Source organism: Leptonychotes weddellii, chromosome 14 (assembly GCF_054177405.1).
Source record: "Leptonychotes weddellii isolate Sample4059 chromosome 14, ASM5417740v2, whole genome shotgun sequence".
In the NCBI taxonomy this organism is placed as follows: Eukaryota; Metazoa; Chordata; class Mammalia; order Carnivora; family Phocidae; genus Leptonychotes; species Leptonychotes weddellii.
Window position 1 is genome coordinate 71,522,283 of NC_138382.1, and position 26,433 is coordinate 71,548,715.

Sequence of the window (26,433 nt, forward strand, 5' to 3'; positions counted from 1 at the left end):
CTGATTGGTCCAGGCCACCAAGCTGGCCGCCGCCGATTCGAAGGGGCCTCCTCCGCAACTAGCGTCACGGCTACGCCCCCCCCGGCGGACTCATTGGCTGCTGGCCGCACCCGACAGCCACCAATGGGAGGCAACATCCGCCCCAGGCGCAGGCCCCATTGGTTTAGCAGCTGCCTGTCCCTCGTGCGACCTCTCACCCGGAGGCCGTTTCCGCCGGTAACGGCAGAAGTCCCGCCTTCCACGCTGGGCCCTGGGGGCCCCGGGCCACTGTGGTGTGCGTGATTCCCCCGAGGCGGTGGAATTTGGGTCCTTTGCTTCTCTTTCTCCACTGTCCGCCTGTCCCTCCTCCGTCCTTCATCTCGAAGCGGGAAGCGGCTCTTCCTCCTCGCAGCTTCCAACCCGTCCCAGGCAGGCAGGTCTCTGCGTAGATTCTGTGATCACCTCAGAACAAATTTCTTTGCCCTTTATAGCGGCTACGGTGCTGGGGTGTCCGAGCCTCAGGGCTTTTTGTTGTCCAGCCCGCAGCCCTCGAGCTGGGGCCTGGCCGGAGCACTGCACGGCCGCGGATCGTGGGCTCCTAGCCATTCTGTCGGCCCTGCTCTCCCTAGCCCGCTATCTTTGTCTATACCAGGGTTCTCCACATTGCCCTACCCCACGGTAAGTCACAGGCCTGGCCAAAGTAACTACCTCCTCGCCCTGAGTCCCCACCCCAGTGTGGCAACCCTCTCCTGTCTACGGCCATACCACCCTGAACGCGCCCGATCTCGTCTGAAAAGCTTGCTAATGCCATGGCTCCCACCTTGGGATGTATCATTTTTCCAGCTTGCCGCCCCTTGCCTTCTCCTCTGCTCATCTTTTTTTCTTTGTGGCCCCGGGTTATCATTTGCAGCCTTCCTCCTCCTTTATTCTTAATACCTTTGTAACTTCATTCTTCCTGGAAAAGGTCAGATTGTGCTTAAACCCATCCGATAGACAAAGATGTCTTGATACTGCCTTCTGTATAACAACCTGTAGCAAAAAATTAGAGACTACTATTTACTTTAGACTTACAATGTGCCAAGCATTGTTGTTTCCTATGTCATTCGGTCCTTATAATTTATTTATTTATTTATTTTTTTTTTTAAAGATTTTATTTATTTATTTGAGAGAGAGAATGAGATAGAGAGAGCATGAGAGGGGGGAGAGTCAGAGGGAGAAGCAGACTTCCTGCTGAGCAGGGAGCCCGATGCGGGACTCGATCCAGGGACTCCAGGATCATGACCTGAGCCGAAGGCAGTCGCTTAACCGACTGAGCCACCCAGGCGCCCCGGTCCTTATAATTTAATACTTGGCATTTCCCATTCTCCAGATGAGAAAATTGGGACTGAAATATTAAATAACTAGCTTAAAGTCGTAGAGCTGGTAAGTGATGGAGTTAGAATCCATATTGGCTCCATAGCCAATGCTCTTAGTTTCTTTTAATTACTTAAGTCATTCAACAAATCTTTTTGGAGGACCTGCTATGGACAGACCAAAGGTCTGATACAAAATATTTTGAGAAGCTTACAAAAAATGCATGGGACATTATCATAGGAACTGATGACTCCAGTATTTTTCCACTAAATGTATTCTTGAGATTCATGGTATTCATAATACCCTGTCCAGATAGCACTGAAACATCTTACACACAGATTACTAAGATGTTCAGCCTAGGAGTCAGTACTCAAGAATTTTCCTTTCTCCTTCAGTGCTTCTCAAAGGTTATGCTGGTGACTCAGAATTGACTATAGAAGTTGCATCACCCATCTTACAACAGGGCTTGTAATACTGCTGTAATACTGACCCTCTATAGGTTGCATCAGTTCATTATTAAGATAGAAATCACCATCCAGCCACTTTACAGCTTCGTATCATTTCAAAGAGACTTTGTATATATAACATCCATTTCCCTTAAAAACAAAGCTCTCAGTTTCAGCCTTTTCCTTGATTGATGGAGTAATCGTTTTTGCAACTCTCATTTTCCTAAGATTTAGATAAGTGATATCTGGCTAATTTCCAAAGGGAATGAGTATATTGGTGGTTGTAGTATCTTTTTTAAAACCAAGTATATTAGGTGTATATTATTGTATAACCCGAAGTGCGATCTTTTATGGATTGAATAGAAAAGTGCATAGATAAATCTGGTTTCCTGAATGTTAAATGCCAATAATAGTATTGATGCCAAATTATCAATATTTAACTAAGCGCTAGATACTATGCTAAACACTTTATGTGCATTATCTCTTTTAATTCTTATGAAAGCATTTTTTTTTTTAACCCTTAATTTAGAGCTAAGGAATCTGAAGCCCTGAGAGGTGAAGAAACTTGCCCAGGAGATTACACAGCTGAGGAGATAGGGAGCCAGGATTTGAGCCTTGGCAATTTGACTTTTAATTTCTGTAGTCATCATGAGTTTCGGGTTTATAAGATGTATATCTTGTTTAGGATATAGAGTAGTTACATAGTTTGCAAATATTCTGATAATGAGTGGTAGACAAATGTAGATTTTTATCCAGTAATTTAAACCAGCTCGTTGTACTTGTGCTCCTTTGGGTGAGAAAATAGATTTCTATTTCCCATTTAGCTCCTAAATCTTCCTTTTTGAAAGGGAATTACAGGCATAGAACAGGAAGGAAAAGGAAAAGACTTACGTAATTGACAAATTGAATGTTTAGACCCTGATAATTAAGAATTTTCCACATCCTTTGTTGGGGAGAATACACAGCTAAGAGATAAGGCACATGATCTTGGGAGAAAAACCTACCAGAGCCTCAATGTTTTCATCTATTGAATGTCAGGGATTTCTGTCCTGTTGGTTTTAGTAGGCTTATTTCCAGGATTAGATAAGATACTGTGTGGGAGATAAGAAAAGTGTGTGGGAAGTTGTAGGATAATAGGAATGCTATAAATCATGTGAATATACTATGAGAAGAAATTTTAGAAGCTCTTCAAGAAAACCATCTCTTGAGAGTCAATTTTCAAGATTTCTTTCAATGGAAAGTAATGTTTGGTGATTATGTTGAATTTGACAGATTATTGGAAATATTTTTTTAAATGTTCTAATTACTGTCTTCTATTGTCTTTTGTATTAAGAGACTGGGCCCTTGGACCCCTGACCCTCCCTTTTCTTAGAGCATTTACTTCAAGAAAACTCTGATTGTAGGGGTACCTGGCTGGCTCAGTCAGTAGAGCATGCGGCTCTTGATCCTGGGGTTGTAAGTTTGAGTCCCACACTGGGTGTAGAGATTACTTTAAAAAAATAAAATCTTAAAAAAAAGAAAAGAAAAGAGAGACTAGGCCTTAACCTTTATTAAACAACTGAAGAGTAAAAAGTATCTCCCTGACACCTGAGCCAGGAACAATCCTAGGTATAAATCATGTAGCCTTTTTTTTTTTTTTTTGTGCTTTTGAAAGTGCAATGTGCTATGCAATTAGTTTTCTTTGTCTTGACTTTTTTTTTTTTTTAAGATTTTATTTATTTATTTGAGAGAGAGAGAATGAGAGACAGCACGAGAGGGAAGAGGGCAGAGGGGGAAGCAGACCCCCTGCTGAGCAGGGAGCCCGATGTGGGACTCGATCCCGGGACTCCAGGATCATGACCTAAGCCGAAGGCAGTCGCTTAACCAACTGAGCCACCCAGGCACCCTTGTCTTGACTTTTTTAAAAAAGATTTTATTTATTAAAAAAATAAAAGATTTTATTTATTTATTTGACAGAGAGAGCAAAAGTGGGGGAGCTGCAGAGATAGAAGGAGAAGCAGGCTCCCCACTGATCAGAGAGCCCAATGTGGGGCTCTCTCAGGACCCCGGGATCATGACCTGAGCTGAAGGCAGACGGCTTAATCTACTGAGCCACCCAGGCGCTCCTGTCTTGACTTTTTAAAAGTGAATTTTATAATAGGGAACCTTCCCCACAGACAAATGAAAAGTTACAAGTAGAGCATCTTCTATTCTTTCCTCCCCCACTGCCCGCCCCAGTGGGAGGCATTTAGGAGGGCATGCTGTGTCAGATAGTATGATAGAAAAGCCTATGGGGTTTGGAAGCATAAAAACTAGAGTTCTAGTTCTGTCACTAAGCTAGCTATGATTTAGGGCAAGTCAATCTCTCTGAGGTTCTGTTTACTAGCCTGTAAAATAGATATAATTTTACCTCCTCACAAGGCTGTTGTTATGATAAAGGTATTTTATGATTTTTAAACAATTTTTAATGTGTTTTTTTTTTTAAGATTTTTATTTATTTGAGAGAGAGCACAAGCAGGGGGAAAGGCAGAGGGAGAAGCAGACTCTCCACTGGACAGGGAGCCCAACGTGGGGTTTGATCCCAGGACCCCCGGATCGTGACCTGAGTGGAAGGCAGACGCTTAACAGACTGAGCCACCCAGGCGCCCCTGTATTTGACTAATTGAAAAGCATTTTAGTTTTATGCAGAAAATGTTTTAATTTTTCTTCTGTTTTAAATTTTCCATTGAAGTAAAATAAGCTACTAATTATAAAGAGCTGCCTCTATAGAATTTGAGTGATAATATGTATCCTAAATCTCTAAATTTTTTTTTAAAGATTTTATTTATTTATTTGAGAGAGAGAAAGAGAGAGAGAGGGCGCACATGAGAGGGGGGAGGGTCAGAGGGAGAAGCAGACTCCCTGCTGAGCAGGGAGCCCGATGTGGGACTTGATCCCAGGACTCCAGGATCATGACCTGAGCCGAAGGCAGTCGCTCAACCAACTGAGCCACCCAGGCGCCCTAAATCTCTAAATTTTTAAATTAGGAAATATAGGGGCGCCTGCCTGGCTTAATCAGAGGAGTGTGCAACTCTTGATCTCGGGGTCGTGAGTTTGAGCCCCACATTAGGTGTAGAGGTTACTTAAAGAAATAAATGCCTAAAAATAAAATAGGAAATATATGTACATGGTATAAAATCCAAAGAGTACAATATACAATGAAAATAAATCGGGGCACCTGGGTGGCTCAGTTGGTTAAGCGACTGCCTTCGGCTCAGGTCATGATCCTGGAGTCCCGGGATCGAGTCCCACATCGGGCTCCCTGCTCAGCGGGGGGTCTGCTTCCCCCTCTGCCCTCTTCCCTCTCGTGCTCTCTGTCTCTCATTCCCTCTCTCTCTCAAATAAATAAATAAAATCTTTAAAAAAAAAAGAAAAAGAAAATAAATCGGCCTGCCACCCTACCCCCAGCCTTATTCCTCTACACTGGTAAAGATAACCACGGTCACCACTTTCTTGTGTAGCCTAGAGAGGTTTTATTCATATTCATATGCAGTGTGTGTGTATCCCTATTTTAAAACTAGTGATGGAGCATGCTACATGCATGGTTCTGCTTCCATCCAGTTAGCTATATTTCTTGGAGATTGTCACAAATCCACTGCCTCTTTTTTTTTTTTTAAATGTCTAGAGTAGCTACACTTAACTGAATATTTACTATGTGCTGGATGTTTTACATATCTTAAAATCTTTTTATTATAAATTGCAATGTGAATACAGAAAAGTACATAAAATGCAAGTGTACCGTTTAATGAATAATCATAAAATAAATCCCTAGGTGTTCAATATCCAAATCAAGAAAAAGAATGTTGTCAGCACCAAGAAGTCCTCACTTTTTCACCCCAGCTGACCCTATATCCCTCTTCCATAAAAAAGTTAACTTTTCTTTATTGTTTCAGTCTTTAGATTTTTACCATTTATCATATTAACTTCTGTCTTAATTACTATAGCTTGATATCCAGTAGAACATGTCCTTCCACCTTCAGGAGTGTCTTGCTATTCTTGGTACTTGTATTTCCATATAAATTTTAGAATTAGCTTGTCAAGTTGGCAGAACAAACCTATTATATATTGTTAAGTAAGAAAAGTAAGTTACTTAACAGTATGATAATACTATACCATTATTGGGGCGCCGGGGTGGCTCAGTTGGCTGGGCAACTGCCTTCGGCTCAGGTCATGATCCTGGAGTCCTGGGATCGAGTCCCGCATCGGGCTCCCTGCTCGGCGGGGGGTCTGCTTCTCCCTCTGACCCTCTTCCCTCTCGTGCTCTCTGTCTCTCATTCTCTCTCAAATAAATAAATAAAATCTTTAAAAAAAAAATACTATACCATTATTTTTAAATATGCTTTACAAAGTCTTAAATCTCAATTTCTGTATTCTAGAATTTTTAAAAAATTGCATGAATTTAGTATTTAATATCAAGAATGAACAATTTTCTGTTTTGAAATGATATGTTACTTCAAGATGATGAAACATTATGTAGCTATTAAAATTGTTGATATCTATGTTTTTAAAAGAGTAAATTGTAAGTATGTTACTTTTTTGTCTACATTTTCTTGTTATTTAAAAAAAAAAATCCCTGTTTATCTATCAGGAATTTACTGAGCTTGAAAAGCCTTTAAGAATTTAAAACTAAAAGTAATACAGAAGAGAACTGCCCTCCGTCCACGCACCAGCCAGCTCCGTTATGGCAACGCGAAGCCCCAGCATTGTGATTAGTGATGATGAACCAGGTTATGACCTAGATTTATTTTGTATACCTAATCATTATGCTCAGGATTTGGAAAAGGTGTTTATTCCTCATGGATTAATTATGGACAGGACGGAACGGCTTGCACGAGATGTGATGAAGGAGATGGGAAGCCATCACATCGTAGCCCTCTGTGTGCTCAAGGGGGGCTATAAATTCTTTGCTGATCTGCTGGATTACATTAAAGCACTGAACAGAAATAGTGATAGATCTATTCCTATGACTGTAGACTTCATTAGACTGAAAAGCTGTAATGACCAGTCCACAAGGGACATAAAAGTAATTGGTGGAGATGATCTCTCAACTTTAACTGGAAAGAATGTCTTGATTGTTGAAGATATAATTGAAACAGGCAAAACAATGCAAACCTTGCTTTCCTTGGTCCAGCAGTATAATCCAAAGATGGTCAAGGTTGCAAGTTTGTTGGTGAAAAGGACTCCTCAAAATATTGGATACAGACCAGATTTTGTTGGATTTGAAATTCCAGACAAGTTTGTTGTAGGATATGCCCTTGACTATAATGAATATTTCAGGGATTTGAATCATGTTTGTGTCATTAGTGAAACTGGAAAAGCAAAATACAAAGCCCAAGATGAGAGTTCAAGTTGAATTTGGAAACATCTAGAGTCCCATTGAAATCACTAGTAAAATGATCAAATGTTCTAGTTCTGTGGCCAGCTGCTTAGAGGGGCTTCTTGCCTGTATCTTCTAAGAATTTTATTTGTTTGGTATGTTTGTTAGAAATGTCATTCGCTGCATTCCTAAAATCTTTATTTGCACTATGAGCCTATAGACTATCAGTTCCCTTTGGGTGGATTGTTGTTTGACTTGTGAATGAAGAATCTCTTAAACCACACCACTGTTGAATGAAAATATTGAAACTGTATTTGTAGGAAACATTTAAAGAGAAGATATATTAATTTTTAATTGGCATTTTAATTTTTACATATTCAGGAAAAAACAAATGATTGAATATTGTTAATTATGCCACTGTGTTTAGAAAAGTAAGAAGCAGTCAGTTTTTGTATCGATGACAGCGTTTAAGAGGTATTGTTTTGTTGGATAAACCATGTGTCCTTGAATTATTTTAGTGTTTCAGTATTAACTATTTTTCTGCTTGTTCAGATTATTTCTGGTGAATCTTTGTCAACAGTTTAAATACAAATCAATAAATTCCAAAATACTTAAAAAAAATAAAAGTAATACAAGAGAACAAAAAAGGTCAGTGAAATATGTTTAAGATACAACTACACTGGGGTGCCTGGGTGGCTCAGTCGGTTAAGGGTCTGCCTTCAGCTCAGGTCATGATCTCAGGGTCCTGGGATTGAGCCCCATGTCGGGCTCTTCACTTAGCGGCGAGTCTGCTTCTCCCTCTGTGACCTCCCTTGCTTTCACTTTCTCAAGTGAATGAATAAAATCTTGGAAAAAAGGTATAATTACATTAAAGTTATTTCATATGTTATAATCATAGGTTAAAACAAATACAGGTAAAAAAATAAAATAAGACAAATACAGGTAATGTACCAAAATTTGATTTTGCGTTAACATGACAGCTCCCATCAGTCTGGACATCCCTGATACTGATAGAAAGATAAGGGGAGGTTTTTTTTGTTTGTTTGTTTTGCTTTGTTTTGTTTTAGGTAGGCTCCACACCTAGTGTGAAGCCCGACACAAGGCTTGGACTCATGACCCTGAGATCAAGATCTAAGCTGAGATCAAGAGTCGAACACTTAACCAACTGAGCCACCAAGACACCCTAGAAGGATAAGGTTTATAGTAGATTTCACTGTGCAGAAGTGCAAGTTGCATAATTTATGACTGTTCTATAGGCGTCTTTTTCCTCATTTTCAGTATTCTCAAGTTTTGGGCTTTTATCTGTTGCCCTCAACTGAGCCAATAATTAAAAATTCTTTGGCAAATGTTGCAAAACCATATTGACTGAATTGCTTGGGCCTTGGAAGAATCCCCAGGCAAGTGAGGGGCCCTAAATCATAAGCTCCATCAGCTTCATAGTAAATCCATCTCTGAGTACTGCTACTATTTCTGAGCCTGCCAGTGGGAGCCAGTGTAAGACAACCTAGGGCCCAGAACATGGAGTAAGGTTATGACTGTAGTCTTGTCCTTTGCTTGCAACTGGCTGTTCCAAAGGGCAAAAGCATTTTATAAAGAAATACTATCTGCCACCTGTGTAGAACAGCTTCCATCTATGTGTTTCTAAATTTTTTTGTTGTTTACAGATTGCCAGAGCTTTAAAAAATTTTTTTAAACTGGGGCGCCTGGGTGGCTCAGTCGTTAAGCGTCTGCCTTCGGCTCAGGTCATGATCCCACGGTCCTGGGATCGAGCCCCGCATCGGGCTCCCTGCTCAGCGGGAAGCCTGCTACTCCCTCTCCCACGCCCCCTGCTTGTGTTCCTGCTCTCGCTCTCTCTCTCTCTCTCAAATAAATAAATAAAATCTTAAAAAAAAAATTTTTTTTAAACTATGTTAAAAAATAACATCGTTCATTCACATGTATTTTTTGTTATTCAGAATGTAAAGTCAACCTAAATGTCAAAATCGATAGGGGATGTTAAATCAACTATGGTAGGTGATACTATGGATATACTATGCAAAGTTCCAAAACTGAGGTAGATTTTTATGTATTGATATGGAATGAAGCTCAGGATTTATTTTTAAACGAAAAGAACAGAATGGTATGTACAACGTGATCCTATTTATGTCCCCCCAATCTAGATATTATGTCCCCCCCATCATTGACAAGAGTGGCTCCCTTTGGGTGGAATTGGATGGGAATTGAGGGGATTTTTTTGACTTATTTGTATTGTATACAATACAATTTTTTGGTCAATTTTTAAGGCCAAGAATGAATTTCTGTATTGTTTGATTGAAAGTGAATTTTAGAAAAGAAATGTAGTGAATGTAATGGTTCAGTTAGCTTTTAGCATTGAAATTAAAAAATATATTTTTATTTATTTTTAAGGGTAATACATCAAGGAGAATGACTAAATGGAAAAAAGCGTGGGAGCTGATTCACATTTGAAATAGTTGGAAAACTGAATGTTACTTTTTTTTTTTTTTTTGGCCTGGAGACTCCCAGTGTTGGAGGATGTAGTCGTTGTTTTCAATTTTTTGAAAGGCTGTCAAATGGAAAACATTTTATATTGCTCCAGGCATCAGAACTTATAGCACTGGAAGGAAGTAAAGGGAAGCCGATTTCACCGAAGGCAGAACTTTCTAACCTTTAGAGCTGTCCAACAGTGGAGCGGGCTATCTCACTTAAGATAGTGAGCTCCCTGAAATTCGAACTGTGGAAATATAAGTTGGAAGACGGGGGCACCTGGGTGGCTCAGACGGTTAAGCGTCTGCCTTCCGCTGGGGTCGTGATCTGCGGGTCCTGGGATGGAGCCCCATGTCGGGCTCCTGGCTCAGCGGGGAGTCGGCTTTTCCCTCTGCTTCTGCTCGCTCTCTCTCAAATGAATAAAATCTTTAAAAAAAAAAAAAGTTGGAAGACCATCTGGCTGGAAGATACAAGAGAGAATTCCTTCCCCGGGCCGGAGTTGGACTAACGACCTTTAAGGTGTCTTCCAATTCTGAAGTTTCTATGACTATTGAGCTCCGTTAACTTGACATTTGAATATACCTGAGTTATTTTTGTAAAATAAAATTTTATCAGATAAATCAGTCAACTTAAAAAACTGTATGGCCAAATTTACAGTAAGTAAGATAAAACGAGGACTGGGAAATCAGGTTTAAAACTGAAAATCCAGATACCCCTGAAGGCAACTTGCGAAACTTTTAACAGAAAGGGAGGGATGGTGTGTCTGTGCGTGCGCGTGTGTGTGAGTCGAGTGATGTGTCCTGGGCAAGTGACACTTGTTACCGAAGATGCTAATGCGCTAAATCTTTTACTTTACACGTACTTGCACAGGAGTGTTTTTCACACCCGGCAGCACCGTACGCGGAAGCGAGGTCGCGCGTCTGATGAGGAACAATTTTCCGGAAGGCGCTTCGCCGTACCGCAGACGCCCACGACCGCTCCAGCCGGTGGCCGACTGGGCTGGCTGAAGCGGAAGGACCGCTCTGGCCGCCCGCGCGAACCACCAGTCCCAGGGGCCCCCGCGGCGCCGCGCACGCGCGATGGCGTGGCGGCAGCGCCGCCGCAGGACGCAGGAAAGCCAGCTAGCGAGTAGTGGCGGCGGCGGCGGCGGCCGTGGTGGCAGTTCGCGACGAGGGTGACGGCTCCGAGGCCGAGTGGCGGTGCGGCGGAGACCTGGGTGCCTTCCTCCGTGTGATCCCGGTGGTGAGTGCGCGTCTCCGGTTAACTCGCGCGAAGTGCGCGGCTCGCTGCCTGGCGGCCGGGCTGGTCTGGCCTAGGGCCGCAGCCTGCGCCTAATGGCCGGGCCACCCAGCCCAGCTGACCCCCTGCGCCCTTCCCTCCCGTGTCGGTAGAAGTGGGGGTAGGGGGACACACGGTTAGGCCCAGGGGACAGATGTGGCGGCGCCCAGGGGCCAGGGCGGCCGGGGGCAGACGGGAGCGGGGGGAAGGGACCGGAGAACGGCGGGGCGGCTTCGGGTGGGGGCCCCAGGCGAGCGACCTGGCAGGTAGAGAACTGAGCATAGGAGGCGAGAAGGAGGTGGAATATCTTCTGAGTGTCGCAGGTGAAGATGTCATGCTTCGGGGACTCTTGACAAGCTGGACTCATGGGTCTGGGGGCAGCCCACCTTGGAAAAACACACACACACAGTATACTTGGCATCTTTCCACTTGCTTTTGGATGTCTTGGAAGTGAGGGACTGTTGGTTGCTTCCATCTCCTTTCCTTCAACTTCACCTTTTATTGACTGTCAAATTTAAATGGGTGCTGGCTAGGCAAACCATAGAAATAAACAGTGTTCTGTGTATAAGTCTGTGGAAAAACAGGCATGGTGATATGTTCAGATGAGAGCTAGGCCAAAGGAGGAGGAATCATTGTTTTTATTTTAAAATTTGTGACAGCAGTCAGTTTGAGCACAGCTTTGAACTAGAAAGTATTTTAACCTGGGAATTCACCAGTTGGTGGACAGAATATAGGGGATTTTTGAACTAGAATGGGGATAAAATCACATCTATTTTTATTATCTGGTAACTAATTTATTTGTTCCTTCAATTATGAATGCAGGCAACAAACCACAGTGGAATTAGCAATGCCTGTGACTTTGTCACCAATAAAAATTACAAATATTTTTATATCATGTTTACAGTTTTTGCATATATCTCAGAATATCACTTATGCTTATAATTTTTTTGAATTTATGGCATTATTAAACACACAGATCTTGTTATTTAATGTGATGATAAAACTGCACATATATTACCAAATCACTATATTTAAATAACAGTTCTGTATAATTGGTTTCTTTCATAATTTCATATGTTTAATTATGTATTTAAAAGCAATCTGAGGGGCGCCTGGTTGGCTCAGTTGGTAGTGTGTGCGACTCTTGATCTCAGTGTCGTGAGCTCCAGCCCCACGTTGGGTGTCAAGATTACAATCAAGAAAATAAAAATAAAAATCTATCTGAGAGAGAGTCCATAGGCTTCACCAGACTACCAAAAAGATCCATGGTGCAAAAAGATTAAGAACTCCTGAGGTAGAAGTGTTTGGGGATCCATAAGTCAGCCTGGAAGGATATTTGAATCTTCTTATTTATTTATTTTTTAAGAAAAGACAAGGCAAATAGGATTATAGTATAGATGAAAGGGAATTTTGTACACAGAGAAGTAAAAGACGATTTGGCTGGGTCACAGTAATAATTTTGAAAGATAGACTGCAGATACTTCATTCAGGGGAATCAGCAAAATCTGAGGAAAAAAGGGAAGTGAATATTTGGCCCTTAGATTTTTGTAGTAAGGCACCGCCTAGTTCTAAGTGGTTGAAGCCTTCTAAGCTCTTGTGTAAGCCTGTGAAAGGAAATTTTAGTGCGTGCTGGTTTTCTTTAAATCATGTAGGTAGTGTGGCTTTTAAAGAGGGGGATATTCTTTTTTTTTTTTTTTAAAGATTTTATTTATTCATCTGAGAGAGAGAGAATGAGTGGGGGGGAAGGGGCAGAGGGAGAAGCAGACTTCCTGCTGAGCAGGGAGTCACGTGGAAGTGGGGTTCCATGTGGGGCTCGATTCCAGGACCTTGGATCATGATCTGAGCCCAAGGCAGACGCTTAACCAACTGAGCCACCCAGGTGCCCCAAAATTCTAATATTTTTGTCCTTAAGTAAAAACCACAGGATCTTTCTTCAGATATATTTTCCTATTGCTATTATTCTTTTCATATATGATAGAAAGTAAACGTGCAGGTGATAGAGTTGGGAGAATTAGTAAATCATTTTCTCAAAATTCCATTTTAAATTCTTACAGTTCAGTTTTATTTTGGCATCAGACTTCTCACTGACAGATCACAGTTAACTTTTTTTTTTTAAGATTTTATTTATTTATTTGACAGAGAGAGAGACAGTGAAAGAGGGAATACAAGCAGGGGGAGTGGGAGAGGGAGAAGCAGGCCTCCTGCTGAGCAGCACCCTGGGACCACGACCTGAGCTGAAGGCAGACGCTTAATGACTGAGCCACCCAGGCGCCCCAGTTAACAATTTTTTAGAGTATATGGGACTTGAAATTTGCAACTGTTTGTAAAGCACCTGTCGTGATTTTTTTTTTTCCCCCTCTAAAAAAATAGCAATAGTGGAAAAACCACTACAGCAAACTTTTTTTTTCTGGGAAAAATATAGGGGGGTATGGAAAAGTGAAGAAGAGTATTTTGTGAAAAGATATTGGTGCTGAAATAGTTTATGTTGAATTGAACACACCATATGACAAAAATCACTGTCTTGGAGAGATATGCCTGGTACTTTGTCCTTACGCTGTCTCCTTTGTCATTCTTTGTCCCTGCCCTTTATTTTTTTAATAGCATGTATTTATCTGATATCATATTATTTGTATACTAGTCTTGTAAATTTTTGTCTCCCCATTAGAATGTTAGCTCTGTGAGAATAGGGACTTTGTCTTTGCCACAATGCTAGAATAGTGGCTGGCACATAACAGGTACTCAGTAAATACTTGATGAATGAGTAAATGAGTTAATTTATAAGAGCTAGGTTATTTATTTCTAGGAATAAAATACCTATTTTTTAAAATCTTACAAATAGTATTATGTTTGCTGGGTTGAATTTGAACCTTTTCGTCTTACTTTTTTTTTTTTTTTTAAGATTTTATTTATTTATTTGACAGAGAGAGACACAGCGAGAGAGGGAACACAAGCAGGGGGAGTGGAGAGGGAGAAGCAGGCTCCCTGCAGAGCAGGGAGCCCGATGTGGGACTCAATCCCAGGACCCTGGGATTATGACCTGAGCCGAAGGCAGTCGCTCAACCGACTGAGCCACCCAGGCGCCCTCATCTTACGTTTTTTAAAAGACAGATTATTTCCCAAACATTATGCAGTGCTTTTGTGGGCATTTGGTTTCATGTGGGGACTAATCATTCTTAGTACTTGCTGCCATGTGGGTTTGATTATCCTGAACGTTCTACAATGATGTGATAAAAGGAAGGGTTTGTAGATGAAGTTTTTATTTTGCTAAGGTTCTTTTACTTTGTGATCCTAGGTTGGTATAAATGACACTGAATTTTTCACATCAGATTGATAAAAAAATTTTAATGTCTGACAGTATCAAAGTTAGTGAAGATGTCTCTGAAAATGGTAATTTAGAAACTGCGGTGGGACAGTTTCTATGTAGGACAGATTCTAAACGATGTAGGAGTTTAAATGGGTACAGCTGCCTTGAGGGACAACATTTGCAGTTATTTAGTAAAGTTGAAAATGGGCATACCTTACCTCATAATTTTGCAACTTCTAGAGGGCTCTAAGAATGGGTGGAGGTGGTGCAAAGGGGATGATACCGTAAGTTTTCTTTAAAGACTAAAAGCAACTATGATGATGTTAACAGTTAATTCTGGAAGGCAGAATACAAGTGCTAAGTCATCTTTGCACCTTTCCCTATTTTCTGTTGATTTTGTTGTTTTGAATCCATAACTTTTTTTTTTAAAGTAATTTCTACACCCATGTGGGGCTTGAACTCTCGACCCCGGGATCAGGAGTTGCATGCTCCTGTGACTGAGCCAGCAGGCACCCTCCCCCCCTCCATAAATTTTAAGTATTGTTTCCCAACTCTTTGAAAAATTGTAAGCCTACAGAAGAGTTGCAACAGTAGTATAATAATACCTTTGTACTTCTCATCTAGATTCCATAGTTGTTAACATTTTGCTGTGCTTGCTTTATGCACTAGTAGACACATTTTTTGCTGAACCCTATGGGAGTTAGGTATAGATACCATCAGGACACTTTACTCTCTAAATACGGGTATGTATTTCCCAAGAACAAACACTTTCTTCTGCATATTTGCAGTTTAGTTGTCACCCTCAAGAAATTTAACATGGATATAATATTATTCTTTAACGCAGAGTACCTATTCAAATTTCCCCAGTTGTCCTAATACTGTCCTTAGATATTTGGTTTTGTGTTTGACCCAAGATTAATTTAAGGAGCTTGCATTGCTTTTAGTTACCTGCTTGAATCTGGACTGGTTTTCCAGCCTTTTGGAGGGGGCGGGGTGGAGGGTGTCTCTCATGACCGTAAGTATCCAGACCAGTTGTTTTGTAGGATGCCCCTCAATTTGGATTTGTCTGAATGTTTCTGCATGATCAGATTCAGGTTAAACATTTTTGGTTGGAATGCTGTGTAGTGGATTTTAGGTCTCAGTGTATCCCATCAGAGGCACCAGATGTCAGTTTCATTATTGATATAAATTTGATCATTTGAATAAAGTAGTATCTACTAGATTTATATTGTAAAGGCACCCTTTTTCCTTTGTAATTAATAAGTAATCAGTGAAGTGATTTATGTTATTTAAGATTTATTTATTTATTTATTTATTTATTTATTTATTTTTTTTAAAGATTTTATTTATTTATTTGAGACAGCGAGAATGAGAGAGAGAGAGCATGAGATGGGGGAGGGTCAGAGGGAGAAGCAGACTCCCTGACAAGCAGGGAGCCCGATGCGGGACTCGATCCAGGGACTCCAGGATCATGACCTGAGCCGAAGGCAGTCGCTCAACCGACTGAGCCACCCAGGCGCCCAAGATTTATTTATTTATTTTAAGAGAGAGAGAGAGCATGCACTTGTGTGAGCGGGAGGAAGGGCAGAGGGAGAGAATCTCAAGCAGACTCCCCGCTAAGCATGGAGCCCAACATGGGGCTTGATCCCACAACCCCGAGATCAATACCTAAGCCAAAATCAAGAGTTCAACGCTCAACCAACCAAGCCACCCAGGTGCCCCGTTCTTTTATTTTTTTAATGTAAAAAAGTCTTTTTTCCCCTTTTTAAAAGATTTATTTATTAGAGACAGAGACAGAACGTGAGCAGTGGGGAGGAGGTAGAGGGAGAAGGAGAAGCAGACCCCCCCACTGAGCAGGGAGCTTGATGTGGGGCTCGATCCCAGGACCCTGGGATCATGACCTGAGCCGAAGGCAGATGCTCAACTGACTGAGCCACCCAGCCGTATCACATTATGTTTTTTTTTTTTTTAAAGATTTTATTTATTTATTTGACAGAGAGAGACACAGTGAGAGAGGGAACATAAGCAGGGGAAATGGGAGAGGGAAAAGCAGGCTTCCCGTGGAGCAGGGAGCCCAATGCGGGGCTCGATCCCAGGACCCTGGGATCACGACCTGAGCCGAAGGCAGACACTTAACGGCTAAGCCACCCAGGCGCCCCACATTATGTTTGTTTTAAACAGCACTGGTTTAAGGAGCACCTGGATGGCGCAGTTGGTTAAGTGTCCAACTCTTTGTTTTGGCTCAGGTCATGATACCAGGATTAGGAGATCCAGCTGAGTGATGGGCTCATGCTCAGCGTGGAGTCTGCTTGAGTTTCTCTCTCCCTCTCCCTCTGCTCCTCCCCCCCGCCCCCGCCACATGCGTGCTCTCTCTCTCTCAAATAAATAAATCTTTAAAAAACACCAGCACTAGTTTAAGACAATAGACTTCTAAACCTGCACACACAGTAATAATACATGCAATATGTGTTGGGGCTATACTCAGAATTTTATACTTATGTATTTATTCATTTCTCAGTTCACACTCTTCAACCTATCTTCCATATCAAAATATCAAACATATCAAATATTTTTATATCAAAATATCAAAGTTTCAGAGTCTAATGTGAAATTGTTTAGCAGAGCACTAATAAATATTTGTGTACCACCGTGCACAGGGCATTCGATCCATAAAGTAACTTGTTCTGGGGCACCTGGGTGGCTCAGTTGGTTATGTGTTGAACTCTTGGTTTCAGCTCAGGTTGTGACCTCACAGTGTTGGGCTCTGTGCTCAGTGCGGAGTCTGCTTCAGATTCTTTCTCCCTCTCCCTCCCCCTCTGCCTCTCCCCACTCCCTCTCTCCTTCTTCTTTCTCTCTTTTTTTTTAAGATTTTATTTATTTATTTGACAGAGAGAGACACAGCGAAAGAGGGAACACAAGCAGGGGGAGTGGGAGAGGGAGAAGCAGGCTTCCCGGGGACCAGGGAGCCTGATGTGGGGCTCAGTTCCGGGACCCTGGGGTCATGACCTGAGCTGAAGGCAGCCGCTTAACGACTGAGCCACCAGGCGCCCTCCCTCTCTCTTTCTAAAATAAATAAATAAAATTAAAAAAAAAAATAAAGTAACTTGTTCTGCTACACTTCAGTAGCTGAAGGGACACACATTCTGTATCTGGCTAATAGGCATTCTGCTCCTGCAGTGTGCCTGGCACCATGCTAGATGCCTTACTTTCACTGACCTATAAAATCCTCACAACTACCCTATGTAGTAGGTCCTATTTAAAGAAGAAACGGAAGCACATAGAGGTTAAGTAACTTGCCAAAGTCCCACAGTCTGTGGAAGGTAGGATTCCAACCCAGCAGGCTCAAACCAAAACCACCACACATTCATGGGGCTCAATCTCACAACCCTGAGACCATGACCTGCGCCAAAACCAAGAGTCTGAGGCTTAACCGACTGTGCCACCCACGTGCCCCTGAAGTGATTATTTTAAAACTTTATCAGACTCATGAGTTGTTTATAGAGGTACCAGTATAAAGGGTAAAGAAGATTTAGATTGGAGGTACTACCACTGAATGGGAGAGTGGAAGATCAGGGAGTGCTGTATGAAGGAGATGACATTTGAACGGGATTGAACATCATAGATGTAATTGGCTATAGGGCTATTGGAAAAGGGCTCCAGGTGAAGGAATAAGCTGAGGAACGAAGAGGAATTTGTAAATTAGATAGAATATCCAAGTCTTTTTACTTTTTTTTTTCTTTTCTTTTTCTGGCTAGTGTGTTAGGTCTGTGAAATGGAAAAATGGGAGGAAAGATTGTAAAGGTAGCTTGAGATGAAGAAATACTGAAAAATTGAGGCTACCCAGATGATAGTATGTGATCATTTGCCTGCAGGTGTATCACTCCCTTCCTAGTGCTCGCTACAGTGAAATTGCTCACAGGGAACCTGAGGTCAGTATTCTGAAGAAGAGCCAGAGAGGCAGCATAGGGGAATGAAGAGTGTGGGCTGTGAAGTCAGACAAATCTAGTTTTGAATTCTCTGCTGCATGATAGCTGAGTGTTAGGCAGTAAGTTATTTGACTTTTCTAAACCTGATTCCTCATCTGTAAAGTGGGGGTGATAGGATTGACTAATAACAATAGCATATGAAAAGCATCAGGAACGTGGCTTTCCTTTAGTAATTGCTAGTTATCTTTTGGTACTCCAGCTCTCAATCTTCTTTAACTCTTTTCTACCTTGGTTCCACATCCCTGACTTTAAAACAAGCCTTAGTCTTCTGGTGCCTTCTTGGCCACTATCACAGTGCTGTCACTTCTCACTTCGCCCAGTTGGCTCCACTGTGAGTTTGTGAGCTGCTTTCCAGTGGTGGCACAGAGTGCTTCCCACCTTACAAGGTGATGCTGCCTTGTAATGGCATTTGGGAAAATTACCCCTAATTATTGTAGAAAACTGAAGAGGGAAAGTGGATATATTCCTAATAAAAAGACATTTCACTTTATTTGAAAAAAATTTAAAAAAAAATTTTTTTTTAGGATTTTATTGGACAGAGTTGGTTCCACATTACTCTAGGATTCTGCAAGGTAAAGTAGGATTTATTTTTTAATTTAATTTTTTTTTTTGTAAAAGGCTGATATAAGTGGAATCTCTGTTACTTGCTGTGGAAAGACTAGTACTTGAAAAAAATTTCTCAAATGGTTAATTTTTTTTTCTCTTCAACTCCTGTTTTTTCACTACATATAATTCCTTCTCTGGAGTTAATCTTTTCATAGTCATGAAGGATTTCAATTATGTATTTTTTTACATCTGAACTACCCAAACTTGTGTTTGCATAGAATTATTTGTGGCTTTTGCTCCTTAAATAATCCTAATCAAGGTATTTTCATTTTTAAAGGAACTAAGATCAATGATTTCTATATCATGTACACATTTTAGAAGAGGCTTTAGGCACCGAGCTGTTTGATTTCTTTTTATTTTTTTTTGCTTTTGTTATTTTTTAAAAATTTTAAGTAGGCTTCACACCCAATGTGGGGCTCGAACTTACAGCCCTGAGATCCAGAGTTGCATGGTCTACAGACTGAGCCAGCCAGGCACCCTTCTTGTTTTTAAATTATAGGTAATTAAAATTTCTTTCTTTAGGGGCGCCTGGGTGGCTCAGTCGGTTAAGTGTCTGCCTTCGGCTCAGGTCATGATCCCAGGGTCCTGGGATTGAGCCCTGCATCGGGCTCCCTGCTCAGTGGGGAGCCTGCTTCTCTCTCTCCCACTCCCCCCTGCTTGTGTTCCCTCTCTTGCTGTCTCTTTCTCTGTCAAATAAATAAATAAAATCTTCAAAAAAAAAAAAATTCTTGAGCACCTGGGTGCTCAGTCATTAAGCGTCTGCCTTCGGCTCAGGTCATGATCCCAGGGTCCTGGGATCGAGCTCTGCATCAGGCTCCCTGCTCCGCGGGAAGCCTGCTTCTCCCTCTCCCACTCCCCCTGCTTATTTTCTCTCTCTTGCTGTCTCTCTCTGTGTCAAATAAATAAATAAAATCTTTAAAAAAAAAATTCTTTCTTTATACTTACCTATATATTTCTCATTTTTTGGAATATGTTTCAATATGTATTATGATTTTGTAAAAACATTTTCAGTAGGGCAGTTTTTCATGGTTTCTAAGCTGAAACCCAGGTTTTTTTTGTTTTTTTTTTTTTTAAGTTTATATCTGTACACCCAGTGTGGGGCTCAAACTTATGACCTTGAGATCAGGAATTGCATGGTCTTCCAACTGAGCCAGCCAGGTGCTCCTGAAACCCAGTTTTGAACTCTGCAATGCAAAAGTCAGAAGTGGTGAATGTTTGTTGATACTTCAAGTTGTTGTATTTAATATGTATAAATGAATGGTTGCTTAACCATTTAAACCAAATGTTTAAAAGAAAAGTATAGCTTAATGCTAACAGTGTAATTATATATATATGTGTGTATATATATAAAGCCAAAATTATCTTTGTATACACTTTTTTTGTATGCTGTTTTTAAAATATAAGGCTTTAAGTCTACTGTTTTAACTGTAAAAGCAGGCAAGATGTCTGCTCATTAATCTTTCTGTCCGAAAAGATGCTTGCTTGGTCTTGCTCCCTTATAATGCCAGTACACCCACGCTAGACACTAGTGGGAAGCATGTCGTCAAACATGTTCAGTTCTTCCTTATTTTTTTACTTACTAATTTATGTTTCCAGTTTATTTTATGTGAATCTTTGAAAGGATTAAAATTGGAAAATTTAAAGGACAAAAGAATTAATCAAGGGATATTAGCCTATTTCTCTTTTTACAGAATCAGAGTCAAATTATCTTCCTAAGCAGTCTTAATTTTATCCAAATACATGTATTTTTAAAGTTTTTAGGACTTAGGCTAAACTCATCTTTTGTTTTTTAAGATTTTATTTATTTGGGAGAGAGAGAGAGAATGGGCCTGAGCACAGGGGGAGAGGCAGAGGGAGAGAGAAAGGGAGAAGCAGACTCCCCACTGAGCAAAGAGCCCAGTGCAGGGCTTGATCCCAGGCCCCTGGGATCATGACTTGAGCTGAAGGCAGACACTTAGCCTACTGAGCCACCCAGGTGCCCCTAAACGCATCTATTTTTAACCCACTCTAAACTGTCTCCTTTCATTTTCTAATGCAAAACTCTGACCCTACCTATTGATTTTACTTCGATTATTTGTAAATCATGACTACCTGACAAAAATACATTAGGTCTAAAAGTCACAAGGCAGAATTGCAAAAAGTTTACAAATACAGATTTCTGTATTGAAAAGCTTAGGAAAGACTAGGTGAATTCTTTTTGCAGAATTATTTCATCTTTAGTACCTCCTTTAGAACCCAAGGAGTCTTTGAGTCCTCTAAAACCAAGTGTTTTTTAGTATCTGACTATTCAAGGTTGTGATGGGCCAACTTGGATTCTGTGAAAAGTGACCTGTTAAGCCTCCTTATAAGTAAGTTTCTGTTCCATCATTAATGATAATGACAACTAGCATTTTTGAGTTCTTTCTTTTTTTGTAGGCATATGTAAACTAGTTAAAATTAGGAATTTCGTAATTCTATGGAGGCATCTTAATGACTGATTCTTTTTGAAAAGCTATTTAAACTAATTAGATTTATTTGCTATTTATTTATTTATAAATAAAGGAGTTTCCTTCAATGATAATAATGCTTCTTGAAGTTTGATAATATTTATAATTTTATGAGATACCATTCTGGTAAATGTGATAAAATGAACATGACAGCCTGCTGTTTATATACCTTCCTTAATTTTTAGGGTGGACTCTTGGATCTTGAAACAGGCTTTACCAGTATTACAGCTCAGCAAAAATGCAGCTGAAGCTTGAAGTTCTCTTTCTGCTCTTCTCTTTGGTGGTTTTATACACTCGCTGTATTTATGGAGGAAGCTATGTTTATCCAAGGGACCAAAGCTTCCTGAAAGCATGTGAGGTGGTGAAATCTTCCTCTCAGAAATTCTCAAAGGGTTCTAAGGATTTTAGGTTTTTAAAAAATCATTTGGTTTATCTTGAACTCCAGGTTTATATATGTCTTAGTGAGTTGTCATTAGAGATTGTTGAATAAGAGGAAATTAGATTTGGTGGTATTTAATTTCAGACTAATAAAATTAATGGAGATTTATCTAATTGTGAAAGTTCCTGATACCCATTTCTAGATTGGGTGCATATTTTTGTATAATTTATTGCTTCTGGGAAATCAAAGGACGTAATTTTAAAGCCGTTGTAGTTCTGCTTATTGGTGTGTAGCTTGTTATTGTTGAACTGTGTCCCGAAGTACTGTCTTTTTTGTTGCACTTGAAAACTTTCACAGTTTTAATATATAATTATTCACAGAATTTGTCTGGTCCTGAGTGTTTAAGTAATTGCACTAGCAAATCTTTCAGCAGGGGGGGGTCTTAGTGCCAAGTTTTTATTATGTTCTCATTTTTTTAAATTACTAAAGTAATGTTCTTTATTTAAAACAACAACAACAACTGGGTGCCTGCGTGGCTCAGTTGGTTAAGCGTCTGCCTTCAGCCCAGGTCATGATCTCAGGGTCCTGGGAATGAGCCCTGCATCAGGCTCCCTGCTCAGAGGGGAGTCTTTTTCTCCCTCTCTATCTGCCCCTCCCCCCTGCTCATGTGCGCGCGCGCTCTCTCTCTCTCTCAAATAAATAAATCTTAAAAACAAAACAAAACCCCCAAAACTTAAGGGGCACCTGAGTGGCACAGTCAGTTAAGCGTCCAACTCAATTTTGGCTCAGGTTGTGATCTTGGGGTTGTGGGATCAAGCCCTGCATTGGGTTCTGTGCTCAGCATGAAGTTGACTTGGGATTCTCTCTCCCTCTGCCCCTGCTCCCCACTTGCTCATGTGCGCGCTCTGTCTCTAAAATAAATAAATCTTAAAAACAAAAAACAAAAAGCTGGAGCACTGGGTGTTATACGCAAACAATGAATCATGGAACACTACATCAAAAACTAAGGATGTAATGTATGGTGATTAACATAACATATAATAATTAAAAAAACAAAACAAAACCTAAAAACAATGCAGAAAAGGGGTGCCTGGCTCGCTCAGTCAGAAGAGCATGTGACTCTTTATCACAGGGTTCTGAGTTTGAGCCCCCGTTGGGTATAGAGATTACTTAAAAAAATAAATATAAACTTTAAAAAAAAAAGCAAAAAATGAAAGCTTTTCTTCCCCACATATACATGCACATACTATACATTTTGGGTTTTGTTTTGTTTTTTTTCCCAGAAATTATAGTTAACACTTATGCTTGCATAGTGCTTTACATATATTAACTTATTGTTGTTGTTGTTGTTGTTTTGAGGGGGGAGAGACAGAGGGAAAAGGTGAGAGAGAATTCTAAGCATGTTCCATGCCCAGCACGGAGCCTGACATAGGTAGGGCTCGATCTCACATCCCTGCGATCATGACCTAAGCCAAAATCAGGAGTCGGCCATTTAACCAACTGAGCCACCCAGGCGCCCCTAGGTATATTAACTTGTTAAATCTTCACAACCCTGTGAACATACCTTATGAATTAGATTCTCTTTTATATCCATTTGCAGATGAAAAAAGTGAGGCAAGGAGAAGTAATTACCAAAGATTGCACAGCTAGTGAGGGGCAGAGCTGAGATTTGAGTCCAGGTAGTCTTGCTCAAGTGATGTGTTTTGGCTGCCTCTGGGTCTTACCATGTGCATTGTCCTGTGCTGTGCTTTTTTCATGTAATGGTAGATGATGGACAGCTTTCTGGTACCTCTGTCTCCTTAATCATTGTGTGTACTATTCGATAGTAGAGGTGTGCCATAACTCATTAGTGTCTTTCAAACTCAGTCTTGTTTAATACTGCCAGTTACATTAGTAATGGTTTCAAGTAATATTTTAAAAAGTCAAAGATTTTTGAACTGGAACAAGTGAGGATACATTAGTATTTACGAAGTAATGCCTATTTGCTGTCCAGGTTTTTTTTTTTCTTTCACTGTCCAGGTTTTGATATTCTCTCAGTTTAGTCGTATAATAAAATCCAAGCTTAACCCACAGGCTGTTGGGTATGCATGAATTTCATTATTTCTGTGGTCTGTCTTCTTTAGTTCTGGAAAATTAGTAGTGTATAGGGGGTAAAATCTACATCTATTTGGATTTTATTTACTTTGGTAGGGTCTAGAATTTTGGTGTCATAACAAAAAGTCTGGTGTAGTGTTCACTTGAGTTGTAAATACTCTCTGGCTTTATATTACTTGCATCTTCCAAGTAGGGTGCCTTTTGGTTCCTTGTTCTTGTGCCAGGAAGAGTTGATACTAAGTCTGTTTTTTTTCCTAGGATGGTTTAGTATTGTTTCAAATATACCAACTGAAGATATTAAAGTATCATTGTTTCCTTTTTTTTCCCCTTATTGATAGTTATATATTTAAAAAAAAATTTTTTTTTGAAGATTTTATTTATTTGACAGAGAGAGACACAGCGAGAGAGGGAACACAAGCAGGGAGAGTGGGAGAGGGAGAAGCAGGCTTCCCGCGGAGCAGGGAGCCCGATGTGGGGCTCGATCCCAGGACCCTGGGATCATGATCTGAGCTGAAGGCAGAGGCTTAATGACTGAGCCACCCAGGCGCCCCGATGGTTATTTCTTAATTGTGAGGAAATATCTTTTTTAGTACATTAATAATTATTTCAAATATGCTTATTAGAAAGATAGTAGATATTTTCAACTTAAATTTAGTTACTGTTCTTTAATTATTTTGGAACTGGTTAGAAGTCGCTTGGCTGATTCCTAATTAGCACATTGCTCGTCATCATTCAGTCCTTTATTAACTTTTTATAAATGCAGACATTAAATCAGTACCTGCTAAACACCAGTCTGTCTGCTAAGCAGTGGGGATACCAAGATGACTATCTCCCTACTTCAGATAACTTGGAGTTTTGTTGAGAAAACAACATTTTGTTGCTAACAGTATAAAATACTGTGATAGAGATGAGCCCAAATGAGAAAGTATGAGAATGGCTAGGAAAGGTTCCTTGGTTTCAGCTGGACTCTGATGCCTAAGTGAGATTTAACTGGCCAATGACAAGAGTTGGCAAAGGATTCCAAATAGAGGGTATATAGAAATCTGATCTGTGAAAACCGTTCAGAATTGTTATTATCACATACAGTGTGAAAACATGGGGCCCTTAAGGGCAGACCTTACCCATCTTGTTCATCAGTGCCTAGCACATTGTAGATGTTTAACAAACATTTGTTGAATGAATGAGTGAAGGAAGTGTGTTAAGCTTACTGTGCTTGTCTGTCCATTTTTTGGAAATAAATGAGTTCATTATTTTTAATACCTGATGATTTTTAGGTCATGTAATTTAACAAAACATTATAAAATGAGTAATAAACTATTACTGCACTGAAGGAGGTTAAGTCTTGTAGACATGTAGACATGTAGACTTTGTCATGTAGACAAATCCTTGTAATTCAAGATGGTTATTTATATTTATAAAAAATATTTGCAAGGGATGTCTATCTCTTGTATGGATTGGTTAGATTCCTGAAAAGTGGTGGGTAGTTAAAATAAATCCTCAAACTTAAAATATTTGATTGATAAAATATAGGAGCTAACATTGTGGCAGGTATGTCATTAAAAATTGGCAGTCATGTCCTTTTTTGCCATATCAGGTTAATACGAATATTATGTAAGCACTAAGAAAAGAAAAAAATATATTATGTAAGCACTAGAAGTACCTATATAATGAACAAGAAAAAAAGTAACTGGCAGTTCTGTCAGGGTGTAGGCATCAGTATCTAAAAATGTTTCCCATGCTTAATCCTTGAGTAACATCATAATTTTTCCCAAATCTGCATCCTACTTGTACTATTATTTATTTGTCTTTTTTTGTGGACAAAATTTAAAAATATTTTTCAAGAAGCTTTATGTTGGGGCGCCTAGGTGGCTCAGTTGGTTAAGCGTCTGCCTTCAGCTCAGGTCATGATCCCCAGGTCCTGGGATCGAGCCCTGCGTTGGGCTCCCTGCTCAGCGGGGAGTCTGCAGCTCCCCCTGCTTGTGCTTTCTTTCCTGCTCTCTCTCCAGCTCCCTGTCAAATAAATAAAAATCTTAAAAAAAAAGTTTTATGTTATTACATAATGAAAGGCTAATAATACTTTATATCCTAAATAAAAAGCAACTTAAATATAATAAAAACAAAACAATGTTATGAAACCTAGCTAGCTACTATTTGCAGGAGGTCCTGGGTTTGGGGCGCCTGGGTGGCTCAGTCAGTTAAGCGTCCAGCTCTTGGTTTCGGTTCGGGTCCTGGTCTCCGCTCAGGTCATGGTCTCAGGGTCTTGAGATCAAGCCCCTCGTGGGATTCCGTGCTGAACGTGGAGCCTGCTTAAGATTCTCTCTCTCCCTCTGCCCCACCCCTGCTTGCACTCTGTCTCTGTCTCTCGAAATAAATAAAAATTAAAAATAAAAAAAAGGTGCTGGGTTTGAGGCCTGCTATCCTTTAATTAAAAGGAGAGATTAGCAAAGTGGTAGAGAAGTGTTGAAGATAAATTGGCACCTTGCTTAGATTTTCTCCACGATGTAAATAGAAGGACTGAAAGAGACTTGAAAATGGGGTAACTTTTGGGGTATTTGGGTGGCTCAGTCAGTTAAGTATCCTACTCTTGATCTCAGCTCAGGTCTTGATCTCAGGGTCATGAGTTGAGGCTGCACGTTGGGCTCCACGCTGGGCATGGAGCCTACTTAAAAAAAAGAAAAAGAAAATGGAGTAACTTTACTACTT

At 40.4% G+C, this 26,433-nt stretch overlaps 1 pseudogene across 1 annotated transcript; it reads left to right on the forward strand.

Moving 5' to 3' along the window:
• The first annotated feature begins 194 nt into the window (after nt 1–194).
• On the forward strand, nt 195–8,812 carry LOC102748096 (hypoxanthine-guanine phosphoribosyltransferase pseudogene; annotated as a pseudogene). Its single transcript, XR_014140162.1, has 2 exons — nt 195–657; nt 6,385–8,812. The product of XR_014140162.1 is annotated as a hypoxanthine-guanine phosphoribosyltransferase pseudogene (transcript).
• The last annotated feature ends 17,621 nt before the right edge of the window (nt 8,813–26,433 follow it).